General features: G+C 41.4%; 1 protein-coding gene across 3 annotated transcripts in view; it reads right to left on the reverse strand.

Moving 5' to 3' along the window:
* LOC135259944 (receptor-type tyrosine-protein phosphatase delta-like) overlaps positions 1-15045 on the reverse strand; it is a 550399-nt gene that overhangs the window by 249355 nt on the left and 285999 nt on the right. For all 3 annotated transcript variants that reach the window (XM_064344912.1, XM_064344911.1, XM_064344908.1), the window contains exon 7: positions 9818-9862. The gene's annotated coding sequence lies outside the window, so the exon portion shown is untranslated. The remainder of the gene's footprint in view (positions 1-9817; positions 9863-15045) is intronic.

Below are 15045 nucleotides of genomic sequence, written 5' to 3' on the forward strand. Positions count from 1 at the left end.
TACAGAAAGTGAATTTCTAACAAAAAAAGCTAGAAAATATATATAGTCAAATATATTATTCACAGTAGTAAAATGCATTTATATATGACAATATATTTTGTTCAATAAGGCCTTGTTCAGGGCCTTGCCAGCTTTGATGGATCACTTTTATTAGTGTGTTTACAGCACGGTGGTAAAAGGAAGGTGATGCCATTACTGTGGAGATTCAGTTACAGAGCTCCATCAACCAGAGAATGAGCATGTGACAGAGAGACACGTCTATTTGGAGAGGAGCTCAGTCACAACCAGAACCACAGCATCCAGTACAGCATAGCTGAAGACTCAACGGACGGTCAGAATATGAAAACCCGTCAGCAGTTGGGCTTGTTTTTCTTTTCTTTTCTTTTCTTTTTTGCTTTGTTTACTCTCTGCGCTAAGGAGAAGGGAAGAACAGAAGACTCTGAGTGCGAGTGTCTTAATTACGTGCGATGCCAAGGCGGTCAGAGAAAAACAGTTTTTTTCCCTGGCTCCAAAGCATATTTACTCGTTCACATCAGAAACACCCATTGAATTGCAATTTAGGAATATTACAAAACCACGAACCCTACTCGCACCCTCAAAGAGAAAACAAAACAAACAGAACTCTTAACGGTTTAAAATAAGTATGCACACAAAATAAAACACGCCAAATAGGCAAGGACTATGTAAAAACATCAACAGCATTGTGTAATCAGAAAGGAATCATGGGAGCTACTTTTCATTCCAGTGAAACTAATCAGTATCTGTGAAGAGAAGTGCTCATTAAGTATGCTTTGCTGAACGCATTGTCCACTTGTATTGATCTTAGCACTGGCTAGTGGCTAGTCTAATCAACAATGTCTTGTCAATATTGATATCCTTTTGTTGCAACTGGACTTTTCATGCTGATAAATAACTTGTAAATGACATAGACCCTGGTGCAACGACACAGGCTGCAAGTATTCTGCTTCAGACCAAGCAATGCAATTACTTTGACTATCATTATATAGCTTTCAGGACACTTTTTGGTGTTTGTTTAAGTACAGTTTTATGGAATCACCAGGATTACATATTTTCTTGACTGCAGCAAGGTAAACATGATAGCAAGGTCAGTTATATCAGTCTCCTCGTGGGAGGTTCAGTTATGTATCCCTCACCCAAATAAATGGTAATCATTTGTTTATGGCACGTGGACTATTAACACACGGGCACTGACTGCCACAATACTGACCTTAGTTATCTACTTCAGCTACCCTGCAGCGAACAAGATATTAGGAATAAATGCTGTTTGGCGCACTTGCACACATGGACAGGCTCCAGCTCTTTGCCAAACGATACGTGATGTTTAACCCATGGAGGCATAGCCCGATTAACCCATCTGGTGATTTGTTTTTATTACAATGAAGACCAGCACCAATCCGAGTTACCGACTAACAAGCAAATACAAGTACACGGCCTGCAAAGAGGTGCCTTCCCCAGTCGCTGAAAGACCGCTCGTTATTTTATGTCACGTTGCTTTCTTCATTCTTTAAATTGATTGATGATGGAGTTTGACCATCTGACTATGAACAGCAAGAAAAATACTCACATTGTGTTGTATGTGTGTATTGGATTTACTGTGGCCAATATTTATTTCATATGCAAACGTGTCAATACATGATGAACGACCTCCTCCTTCCCCCTGCTTCTCCCCCCCCCCCCTTTTCTCGTGAAGCTGTACGAGTCACAACTCAAGCCTTCTGTCCTGGCCACCAGACCATGAAATTAGCTCCAGTAGTCAGGCGGTGAAAGACGTGGGTGTGGTCACAGAGCATCCCGGAGAAAGGCGGAGAGGAGAGGCGGAGAAGGAGATAGAGATCAGAGATGAACGATTTACAGAAGCGGTTTTTTATTTATTTTTATTTTTTTTTTTGAGAAAAGGAGAGATGCACTTTTCTTCCTCATATTTCTGGTTTTTGCCGATGCATCCATTATTCTTGCTCATGCTCCCTCCCCACCCCCCGCTCCCCATTTTCTCTGCAACGCCCAACCGCACGCAGCCGCAATCCTGCTGCGGTCTCTGAAGCTGATGTGGGAGACGGTAGTGTTGTCGAGCAATGCGCTCTCCTCCAAAGCACCCAATAGCGCCAGCTGCTTCTTTTCACAGCACAGCCCACAAGCCCAGTTTTGCACAGACATGAGTCGGAGGAAGACCCTTCATGCATCAATTGAACTGTAGGGGGCGCCAGCGAGCGATGGGACGCGGATCCCAGCTGACTGAACCCTCCCTGATAACCCTGGGCGACGGCACAATACCACGTCTGGCCACAGATGGCGCTGGCACAGCAGGCGTTGGGTCAGTGCCCCCTAACGGGAGCCACTCTGCAGCCCCATCCTCCCTTCATTTTAATGAAGTGCATAATAATAATAAACAAACGAGGAGAGAGACAAACTGGCGACACGGGAAATGAAAACGCGAGCGGTTTTATTCCGTCTCATTTGCAGCGGAAAAACTTTGAGGTCGCTCAAGCTTAGCCGTGCCACTTGATTTATTTATTTATCTTTTTTTTAGAAATTCTAATAAGCTCGACTTTCTCCTTTCAGCTTATTCAGATATTCCATTCACCTTGCCAGCCTTTAATAATTGCCTCCTGTGTACAACTAAGATTTAATATAAGACAAGCTGCAGGCAATCATCACAGCTTTTGTCTGCAACAAAGAATGGGAATGTACCTGCGGACCATCTTGACTGACATTCATGTAAACAGCTGTTGGAATATTTGTGCTGATGAAAAGACTCGTGTCGAACCACGAGCGTCCTGCCTTGCATTGGATTGCCCCCAGTGATTAGCATTTTAATGATCACCGAATCCCCAACAGAATTACCCACGTTTATAGCCACTTTACGGTCTCGTAGCAAACAACAGAACCGCAGGGAGAAAAAACGCACGGGGGGGGGGGGGAGAAAAGCGGACTTCTTTTACGGGGCTACCTTCCAGAAACACACTTTCCCCACAACATGTAATCAGCAGGTCTTTCCAATAAGGCTCCCCGCATACAGCACGACACCAGCGCTAAGTAATCAGCGAGGCACTTGAAGACATCCACCGCACGCACTCACGGGACTATTTCCCTTCTCCAGATCAATGTCCATCGATCTTAAATGACAGGGGCTGTTGAGCCACTTCTTTGGTTTAGGGATCGATCCCTGTCCCTTTCTTAAATTCCCAGAGGAAAACTGAGTCTGTTTACCGGTGGAATTTACAGGATTTGATGGAAAGCAACACCGCAAAGATCAAAGAAATGCCTCTGAGACCCGTCAGACGTTCACACAACCAAATACACATTTGAAATACTTTCATTAATCCTTTACAAATATCACCATCAAAATTTGAATATGCTCCTAAATGTCCCCTGAAAATTTGTTTCATGAAACACATTACTAACCATCCCACCTGCAATCCAGTTTTTAAAATATTATTTACTTATTCATTCATTTATTTATTTATTTATTTTAACAAGCAAAGGACTTCATTACATTAAAATTGCACTGGATATCAATGTGTTTCAATTGTGTAAATTAAAACATAGCTGCGACACAGACTCAAGCATAAGGTGAGTCGGTGAAAGTGACACACCATATTCAAAGTTTACACGACCGTCTCCGTTAGAGACGAGGCAAAACAATCTCCAGGAACCGGTGGGGCCGTCACACGCAGCGCGTCTCGGAATAATCCTTTAATTAACGGCATTCCCGAGCACCTATGAAAGGGAAAGTGATAACCATAAATCAGCACAATTAGACTGTCAAGGGGCGCAGCACAATTAAATCAAACCCTCTCCACCAGATGCTCGTGCAATTCCGGCCTGTTACCTTCTCAATCTCACCTGACGGCTCCCTAATAAGTTTATTACCCCGCTCCGGCAGTGCCCAAGGAGTGCCACCACCCGTGGACAGAGCGCGACAGGACGGGGAAGCCGCCCGTCAAGGACCCCCATGGAACCCTCTCCCCGGAAATTGCACACACAAAGGTCAGCGTCACGGGAGTGGTGATATCATACACAGGTATTCTCTCCTATACCAAGGCAGGAATTCCTCCTCATGCACACTAAAGGGGGGTGGGGGGGTGGGTGGGTTGGGATGGTGTGGGGGCAGTAACATTGTTCAGGAAGTATTATTATTATTTTTTTCTCCAATGCATACGGCACTGGTTTTTGCAATATATTTTTTTCATATGTTGACTATTATATTGTCCAAATAATCCACATTCCTACAGTATATTACAGTATATACCATTTATGTGCACAGTAAAATGTTCAGTTGGACTCATATGTACTCTGTTAGAGGACATTTTACTGTGCAAAGATGAACACAGTGAAATTGTGTATACATCACTGAATGTCATGGATAATTTCAAGAGGAATGAAGAACATAATCTGAGAACGCTCTTTTCATTTTACAAAGGCTGTCAATGAAAATTCAATTAATTCCATTGGAATCAAAATGCAAGAAAAAAAAAAGTTTTTCTGGGAAAACATTTTTTTTTTTTTTTTCTGTTTGATATGTAAATTGCTTCTTTTATAAAAGGGGAAAATGTTTCCTCTTGTCTTATAGCGTATAATTTCCAATATAATCTTTTTAGGGTACCATTTTAAATTAACATTTTTTCTAGAAATGGATGGACAAAATCTACTACTTTCAATCGTGAATTGTTTTGTTGTCTCCTAAATGCAATATTTGAAAGCTGCAGGAACATCACTGATTTTATAAACCGAGAACCAATAAATTCTGATTATAAGCTACGGTATTTATGGGTAGTCCCCAAGGGCAGAATTCTTATTTTCAAATAAGCAATGTTGCAATGGGTCTGGAAAACTCCTGCAGAAGAGATTCAGCTTGACAGACTGAAGTGGTAGAGTAAAGTAGCACATTTTAGTTAAGGGCTGAATGGAAGTTTCCCTCTTTGTCTGTTGATGTTAAAATCACTCTTAAACCAACCTAGGAAACTAAAGCTCTGCCCGGACGGGCTTAGTATGGCTTGACAACATCATGTATTTGAGGTTGTCTTGCAATGCTAATGTAATGGTATTTATTTATTTATTATTGCAATTCAGTGATTTCATTGGGCACGGCCTTTCCCTTTATTACTACTCTAAATTACTGAGGGGGTGTGTCTGTTCGGCTGTTCCCAGATGTGTTCATCACACATTCCTGCCTACCGAAATTTTATTTTATTTTTTTTAACAAACATACAAAGCAAATGGGCAGCATTATAAAAATGTACCACCCAAAACAGTTGTAATTCAGATCAAATACTGATCTGGACAGAAATAGAATTATCAGAGGACCTTGGAGCTAGCTGAAAAACAGTAGGTTTTTTTCAGCTGTAATTGCTATTTGCATGCCCGGCTGTCACAGACGTGAATAAAATGACTGAATTACACTGGCAAAAACGACATTACCTGACCTGCCCCAGTGAAATTAATCCAGTCTGGACAGGGTATAAACCGCATCTTGGGGTCAAGTGTTTTTTATTTTTTAAATATTTTTTTATTTATTTATAAAACTCACAAAGAGATCCTGTTGGCAGCTAACGTGTCACGATGTTCCCTTTCCCAAGGTGCAGGGAGCGCGCTGAACCTTCCGGATTGCTGTAATTTTCCGTTTGAATGTCAAAACAGTTAGCGGTTGACACAACAATAAGCCCGGGAGACGAACGCTGTGTCATCGATGGCAAGGATCGGTGGAGCTCCCCCCTCCCCCAGGGCCCCCCGCCACCCCCCACCCCCGATTTCAATTTAAGGCCCGCAAGACTGCCTGACATCCCCCCAAAAAGGCACACAAAGCACCGTTTGACATTTCATCGAGAAGAAGAAGAAGGCGCTGCGCTGCTTTATGTTTGAATCACTGGTTATTACTGTCGAGGCAGCCGATGCCACGAAATGCAACCCCTGCACCTGCGTAGCGTACATATGTTCAAAAGTCTCATTCCGTCTCCACTTCACGCCGCCCTGCCCTCGTCTTCAAAATCAGCCTCTTTTGCAGCTCTTTCAAAATTAGTTTTTTTTTTTTTTTTTTCCCCTAAATGCTTCAATCAAGATTTATTCTTCTACGGCAAATTCAGCTCGTAATTAGCCAGACAGCGTCGAGACTGACAATCCGAGCCTATGGAAGGAAGCGCGCGGCGAGATCTTTCCTTTTCAGACGCCCTATCTTGGATTTGAAAGCTGTAATCTTGTGGGCAGGCTGACTTCATACCCAAACTGAGAAATATTTTCTGAAATAGTTCAAAGTCATGAGAACAAGAGTAAGCGAGCTGTAGACGCTGAATATCGAACGTGCATATCGTTATATCTTTTGAAAGCGGCATGATTTGTGCATATTACATTGCGATTTCGAACCACCTAATACATGTGCAGGCGGACCTGTGCCAATTTAAGAAGTTAAGGTGACTCAGTAGTATCTCAAAGTAAGTCATCAGTATAAGAAAAATGTACTTGAGAAATCTTCTGAAAAAAAAACAGGCTTGAGAGGAGATTTTAGAGCACATCCAGGGACATTTTAATCGCCTTCATCACAATGCTGATTACAAAGATGACTGCATCCTTTAATACAACAAGGAAAAAGTCGATTAAATTATCAAGCATCCCACGGTTAAGTTTAAACCATAAAACACACGGCGAAGACCTACAGTAATCACTGGGTCCAAAAAAGTGAGAAACCCTTCAGCAATAGATCACTGGGTGTAACAGGTTTACTGGCATAGAGTTTATGGTCCGTGGTTTACGAGCTTATGAGAACTAATTATAATTGCTCTGTCAAGGTTTCATAGAGTTACCTATAGTGAGGCAAACTCCATTTTTTGCCACAACGATAGAGCTGAACCGAAAGAGAAATATAAAGCAACATATTTGGCAGTAATGTGTTAGACGGTGTATTTCACCCTGTCCTGAATAGTTTATGTTTCGAAACCTAATGGTCAAGCAGGAGTATGGCTCGGACACCTTATTAAAATGAATTATTGCAGCTCTTTGGCTCCATGGCTCCGTAAGCAGATGTACGGTGTGTGCAAGCCCCTCTGCGAAATAGATCACCAGAGGTCACCTTTGTGCTTTTCTGCGCTGTCGCTTCACGGCTTTCCATATTGATGGCCGACTTCGTTCAGTAAAGGCATCCTTGCTAACGCAACGTTGGGGCACAGATCAAAACAAAGCATCAAAAACACTCAGAAGTGCCAATTTAGGGGCGACAGAGTAGCATGATGTGTATAATGGGGTGGGGAACAGGGCTTGTAACCTAAACGTTGCAGGTTTGATTCCCAGGTAGTGGAAGACCCTTGAGCAAGGTACTTAACCTGAATTGCTTCAGTAAATACCCAGCTGTATAAATGGATGCTTGTGAAAATGCAGGAAAAATACTGTAGTTAGTATTGTGTTCTGTCCGTACACAGTCCTATTTTAATTTATAGATCACAATTGCAAGATGGAGAAATGGGGGTTTGTTACTTTTGTTACATACCATTATTTGTATGTTTAAGCCTGTCTATGTGAACATGCATGCATGCATGTGCGTGTACTGCATCCACATGTGTGTGTTAGCGTACGTGTGTGTGTGTGTGTTTGTGTGTGTGTGTATACATTTAAAGCTGTAATCTGTTCTGTTATCAATTATTTGCTAACATTGCTATGATGCCTGATATGGGACAGAAGTAATGCTTTCATTATAGGTTTTCTTAACAGGGGTGTTGAGTCATTATTCTTCTGAAATGGTTTATCTCTCATTCGGCAGAGCCATGGTAAATGTGCACGAGCCCATTTTATAATTGGGAATGAAGATAGCTGCCTGTGACTGGTTGATATATATTTTAAAACACCACTCATTGGCCAAATAAATCAATTTAGCTTCTTAGACTCTTGGAAACAATACAATCTGTCTTTTGCAAAGACACACACATCTTTTAGAGCGGAATATTCAGGCTTAGTATTCTAAGTGGCAAATTGTTTCTGGGTAAACTTTCAAAAGTAGAGAGACTGAAATAAGATGTGGTAAAGCACTTGACCTGTGTCAGAGGTCGCTGCCCAAAGACCAATTGACCAATGAATCAATTTTACACAGCAAAATAATCAAAGCAAGCCTGAGCCAGTGCATAGCCAATATTATAATGAAATCGTTGCTTCTGTGTGCTTTTACAGAAGGCATTTAAACCAGTCGCACGTGTTCTCAAACACCTGCTCCATGCCTGTGCGCTGATGGAGTAATATTGAATAACTGTCGCGAGCGTAATTCCCTAAGGCGTACGCGAAGCCCGCATTCCGTACGGTCTTCGTTGAATGGCGCCCCATTTCAAACACCAAAGCAAATATGAAATCAGTGTCCACAAAGACTTGTTTTGTCAGCTCTTACTCCGAGGCAGCAAAGGAAAAAATGCACTCATCCTTTGTCCAAAACAACCTTCCATTTTTTCCACTTAGTGTCTCTGGCTTTCGGTCATGAATGGCAATACAGCATCTCTCTTTTTTTCTTTTCTTTTCTTTTCTGTCTTTTTCTTTCCTGGGGCTCCATTTGCAGTGTGCGTGTGGCAGTGCGGGGTGGGGGGAGGGGGGAGGGGGGCAAAGAGCTTCTCATCTTCCTCCCACTGCTGTCGCTCCTGCACCTCACGCATATGCGGTCTATTAATATCCACGCACAGTATAGATTGGTCCTACAGGAAAAGACCAGGGGGTGATTATTGTTGACTCCTCTCCATCAGTGTTCAACTATTCCCCAGACCATCTACAACTCAAGATTTCTTTTTTTTTTACGCTTTTGGATTCTTGGTGCATAAACATTGGTTGCCCTAGTGATAGTTGCTTAAGCATTTTAAATATGAGGTTGACTTTTGAACCGAGCACAGCAAATCATCCACTTCTTGTGGTTCTCAACTGAAATAAAAAGTTAGCTGAAGGACTGTCTGTTATGTATTAAAATATAGAGGTGGCTGAGGGTCAAGGTATTTTTTTGTGTTCTCTATTGCTGGAGTGCATCAAGTATTTTTACTTTTGGCTTGGGGAGAAAAGAGGTCAGATTGGGGAAAAAGTGGATTCAGTGTAAAAATGCTTGATCGACAGATAGCTTACGTTTTTACAAAGGATTAATTGAAACACAGCCATCTGATTTAGCTAGCTAGATACATTGCTACCACCACCACCACCATATGCATTACAGGCATACTTTTCATTGTTCATCTTCGTAGCTGCCAAGAATATACTTTATACGCTACATGGATAATCAATTAGTTTGTGCCTCATCTAAATAATGTCATTGTTTATCTAACCTGACCTAGTGTAACAGTGTACTCCTTTAACCCCCCCCCCCCCCATTCCAAGTATATCTATTCCACCACTACCCTACCCAATTTCCCTTAGTAGGTATTACGTTTTTATTTATGATAAATTATGAACATCACCTAATAAATATATAAAAAGAGAGTGTGAATGGAGGCAAGCACAATCTGTATGTAAACCACTAGCATGGAAGAAGTCCTGAATCATGGAGTAAGCAGCTATCAAATTTACCCTCTCTAAAATGGCTTTCATTTTCCACAGTCTTCTCGCCTTGATTGGCACTTTCTTGTTGAATGTCATTTCCATACGTGACTGGAGTCTGATTTTGGTTATTCTCCTCAAGAAATACTATGACAACCTTGCAACAACTCTTCCTTTCATGAATAAAAGCTAATGACAGCCTACTTGTGTTCCGCCGGTAGGCTGAGTCTTACAAATTCACACACACACACGCACACACACACACACTCACAGACTGGCGCAGCACTGTCATCAAGTCACACTTCTTGTTCCTTACCCTGCTCCAAGGTTCATCCTGTAGTTGTCGTCTCAGGAAAGAGTACTGAAAAAAACAATCGAACATAAAACTCATTAGCCAAAGGACCACCAATGCAATGCAAGAGTGTTCATACAGTAGCAAGTACAGGAAGCTGAACACATCATTCTACAGCCAATCACTGTTTCCAGGCAGAGTACAGAAGTTCTCCTGTCTCCTTGTATATATTGGCAGGAGCAATGATCAAATACTTTTTAAAAATTTAATGACATAAAATTAGATGACTACTGCCTCGGCTGATTGATGGGTGACTCCTAGAGAGTCATATGTCTCAAGGGGCGGGGGATTCAAACAAAGGGGAAAAAAGTGTGTGTGTTGCATCCTTGATTGTCCTTCCTCCCTTCTATTGGTCCACAATCTCTACCCCCGACCCCCTCCCCCACCCCCACCCACAAGTTCGATTTCAGCGACAGAAAGGCTACAACCATGCTTCAATGCTGTATAGCACTCAATAGTCCCGATTCCTTTTTTTTTCTCATGAAAACCCAGATGACAAATACAATAAATTCCTTGATGTGAAGCATACAAGGTCCAGGAAATGATCATTTACAACCAAACTGCAGTTAATATCTGACATGCTGGGGCTTAGCTGCGAGCTCACAATGATCTCAGAGAAGATAGCTGCACATTTACAGCATGTCCAAAATAATTCTGTAGCGCTGGTTTATATTTTTGAGACTATTAAAATGTTCTCTTGAATCATACAGTACTCTCTCTCTCTCTCACACACTTTATGCAGTGCAAAACTATCGTCATCATAAGTTATGTGCACCACACTATAGAAACCTGCATTGATATCAGCTATCCAAGATTAACAACAGCCTAATGCATTGCGCTGACGAAGACAAGATGTTGAAATGTTTTCATCTTTAGCATCATCTTCGCTGAATCTTAGGGAAAACCTGGCCTCCTAAAGTATTTGCTAACTTCTTCTGACTAACTTGTACTAACTATGAATAATGGATTTTATTATTAAGTTGTTATGATCTGCTTTTCTATTATACGACATGGAAGTACTTCACCTGTTTGAGGACAGTGTATGAGGAGAAAAAATGACACAGCTCATTGCTTCACATTAACATTATTATTTATTACCACTGTAGAATGTTATTGGAATAGCCATATAGCATAAAATAAATGTGAGCCTTTACTGTGTGATGACAGTTTTTCCCAAGCGTTTTTCCTGCTAAATAAATTTGCTAACGCTGCTATGACCACACGCATCTGTTGACTAATATTCTTGTATATGATTAGGCACTTATTGAAGCGACTAGAAGAAATGTGCTATGGTTTATTAATACAAAATCTATCATGGATGTTACACTGCAAGTAATTTTACTGAAAATGATATAGACGATGTAGATCATAAACGTAGTCATTTCCCCCAAGATCTGTTATGTAATATTGGTATAACTTCACATGGTTGGATTGAGGGAAGCAGTTCAAATAGGGAACCAAAATGTGACTTCAACCATAAGAGCCCTTTTATTGAAGCCACAACAAAAGCAACAACAACAACAACACTATCGACGTGAGGCAGATCGACACGCACATTTTAATCACCCACCAAATTTATGATCTTAGGAAAGAGTTTCTAAAACAATTAAAATTGCACATTAAATAAAAAGCCAACATTAAAGAAATGCTGTATAAGTATCTTAGTATAGGTATATAACGTATCACCTTACTATGAATACATACAAGTAACGTGAGACTATTGAACTCTATTGGGACCATACGTACTCCGTAAGAGTTGAATTTAACACCAAACAATTTACTGTGTATTGCTAGAAAACTGACTAAAATTGAAATGAGATGAGTACACTTATGAAGTACACTTCAGTAATTATTAAGGCATAATGTGATCATGCAGAAAGCATCTGGATTGAAGTTCATTTAATGCATTCTTGCATTATGTATTTTCTGAAGTGTAATTTCAGCTGCAAAGCGGGTCAGACTAACGTGGAAACATGGACATAATTAACACACCCCCCACCCCCACCCACCCCCGATACCGATCAGGCTCCCTTTGTTATGGTGTTCAGAGATACAACTGTAAAATGTGTGAAGATGTGGAGATGTCACACTAGCACATGGCCACAAATTATGATGTGTGGACCGCGCTAATAGCAGTAGTGACAGGAATGTGGAAGGAAAGACAACAAACACAACGCAGGGAGCGCGGGAGTGTTTGCCCTCTAGCGCAGATAAAAACTATTATGCTTTTAACGCTGTCCGCTTATGATTTTGGTATTTTAGCTACAGCGCGCCCCGGTCATGCTAATGTGTGCCCAAATTGAAATGTATAACAGGGGAACGTGGCACTATGGGGAACATTAGGGATATTAGGGTTTGTCATTTTGAGGCCGCAGAGGAATTCATAATCAGGCCAGGGGTTCGGCCGTAATTATAATCCTTCCATAAAACTGACACACGATATACTGCTCTAAGGGATCCCCTGCAACAACACAGAGGGAGGGGTTGGGGGGTGGGGGGGGGGGGTGGGGGGGGTGAATAAAAAGGGAAAGTGACAAGAAAGCTATCGCCCAGCCATATTTCATTACACAGTGCTGAAGCTCAGAAAGCAATCAAGCATATTTAGCCATCCTCGTCCCGGGCTAAAGCAATTATTACTGTAGAGTTTTTACTGTGCTCTGCCAAGAGGAAAATGAACCGCAGTACCTATCAGCTCAATGCATACACAAGTGACTCCACAGGCAGCTGACCAGCACACCACAGCCACAGCTTACCGCCGACTGCATTAGCATTGTAACATCAGCACATTCTGGCTCGCGCAGAGCGATAACAATAAAAATGTCACCAAAAGGCATGTGTGATTATTTGCATTCATCATACTGGCTAAAGGAGAAAAAAATGAGTGAAGGTCAGTATGAAACAGGAGGAAGGTTCAAAGACAATTGTTTCATTTTAGTAGTAGTAATAATAACGACAACAACAACAATGATAATAATAATAATAATAATAATAATGTTTGTTTTTCTTATAGGTCTTCAAAACAATAATTGCAATATTATGCTCCAGTTTTGCCTGAAGCACACTAGTAACACACAAATCTTTCATCGACAGTGTGTACACACAAAACATTAATCTACAATCTTATTTAAGCCGCGCCTCTATTAGACAGTACAAAGACTGTTCGAAATATGCTTTAGTACAGCATGTTATCAACCAAGTTACATAGCACTTACTGTACACAATTGTCTCAATTCACGCTGCACAAACTGATAACACGTATTACTACAGCTAATAATATTACTACACGCCTTTTTTTGTTTGTTCCTGTATTTGGCAAAGCCTTGTAAGCGTCTTCACTGATGCAGGGCAATTTGCCCACACACAGGCAGGGATTATGAAGCACATTTTAATTGGGATTCCTCCACGGACTTCTCTGGATGGCACAAACAGCCATGTGACATTTTTAATACGGTTAATTCAGCAGTGGTTTGAAGTGTCCTGATGAGATGGGCTGCTTTGATATTTTTAGGACCAAGTAATTACAGGCTTAAATAATTACATTGTCTGGATTGCCCTATTTTCTGAATATCTGCAATTAAATGGCATGAATTTTTCTGCAGTCTGGGGTCTTGGGGAATCGGCATTTTTAATCTTTTTTCATTTTGAACAGCGAGGCCAGTGTCTGACAATAATGCTCCAGCAGCTCAATTCCATCAGTGGGAGACCATAGAACCAAGTTTCCTTCACCAGAGAAGCCATTGTATTTCTTAATTGTCAGAGCAGGGACTGATTGCTGCGACCCAGCAGCCATCGTATGAATGTTTATATTGGAACAGTGTTAGAACTCATGTCAGAACCCGTTCTCCCTCTGTGAAAAAAATAAATGCATTCTTATATTGATAAAATCTGTTTTCATGTTTATCAGCTTGTGGGGACTTGAAGGAAAACATGGAACGGTAACGAAACAGGAAAGTGGAACTGGAATGCCGTATGGTGTGTCCCACCCCCAGGGGGAATATTTTATTCCACTTGTAATTTCACAGGATCACTATGTGCTCCATAAAACCCTGGGTTTATTTCCCTATTTTTCTCCAGAATTTGGAACGCATGATCACACCCTCTGCGTGTACGATAAGCCTCGGCTCCTGGATACACAGTAAATTACAAATGTGTTTAAAACAGAACATTAAATATTTCCCTCAGGAAAACAGCACTAAATATGAAGTTCTATTCAAACCGTAAAATTCAAACCAGGTTAATAGTACTGATCGAGTGAGAAATTGCCTCCGATTATGGAAGATGATGCCACGTGACCAGCTCATTTCATCACTGCACATAATCATGTTTGCATAAAATGACAGGGGACCATATGTAATCCAGGAGGACCTCTAGCGCTTTAAAGCAAATTAATCACACATGAAAGTGTTCACGCTGACATGCTCGGTACGATCACATGGCAATTCTTTGATCTGTGGAACCAAGTGTTCGCATGTAAATTGCAGGTTGCCATCAAGGGTTCCCAAACCCTAGTCCTGGAGGGCTGCGGTGTTTGCTAGTGTGTGTGGTTTTCTGTCGATCAGTTCCGAGTTCAAGCTTCAGAAACAAGGTTTAAACTCATTAGCTCATTGATGAGTAAAATTTAGTGGTGAATGACATAACTTGAGAAGAAATTCTAAAATGCACCAAAGACCAGCAGACACTGCGGCCCTCCATTAGCCTGCAGGATTATTGAGTTAGCCTAACAACTGAACTGAATAAAACCCGGAACAGCTCTTTTTACATCAGTCAATGTTCCAGATTTGGGAGGGTTCCGGGTTTTACCCAGCTCAGTTGTCCAGCTAACCCAGTAATCCTGCTTCGTGATACACGTCCCAGGACTAGAGTTTGGAGATCCGTTCGGAAACCTTTCAATGTCAGATGCACATGGCTGGATATCGTTAAACTGGCGTTGAATGTAAGAGAAACCCATGGAGAGAATGAATACGCAATGAGTACACAAAATGATGGACAATATAGACCTGAAAGTATCGTGACAGCGTTCTGGATAATGTTCAAGATAGCACTTCTGTATTACGGGAATAACATATGATCTGTCATCAGTGCAATTACCCAGGCGAAGAATAGCCCATGGGGCATTCCCACTTGTAGCATTTAGTTCAGTGAACCACTTCAGCCATGCTAATTTAAGAGAGAACGCACCCAAATATAGAGCG

Source organism: Anguilla rostrata, chromosome 7 (assembly GCF_018555375.3).
Source record: "Anguilla rostrata isolate EN2019 chromosome 7, ASM1855537v3, whole genome shotgun sequence".
Taxonomy (NCBI): domain Eukaryota; kingdom Metazoa; phylum Chordata; class Actinopteri; order Anguilliformes; family Anguillidae; genus Anguilla; species Anguilla rostrata.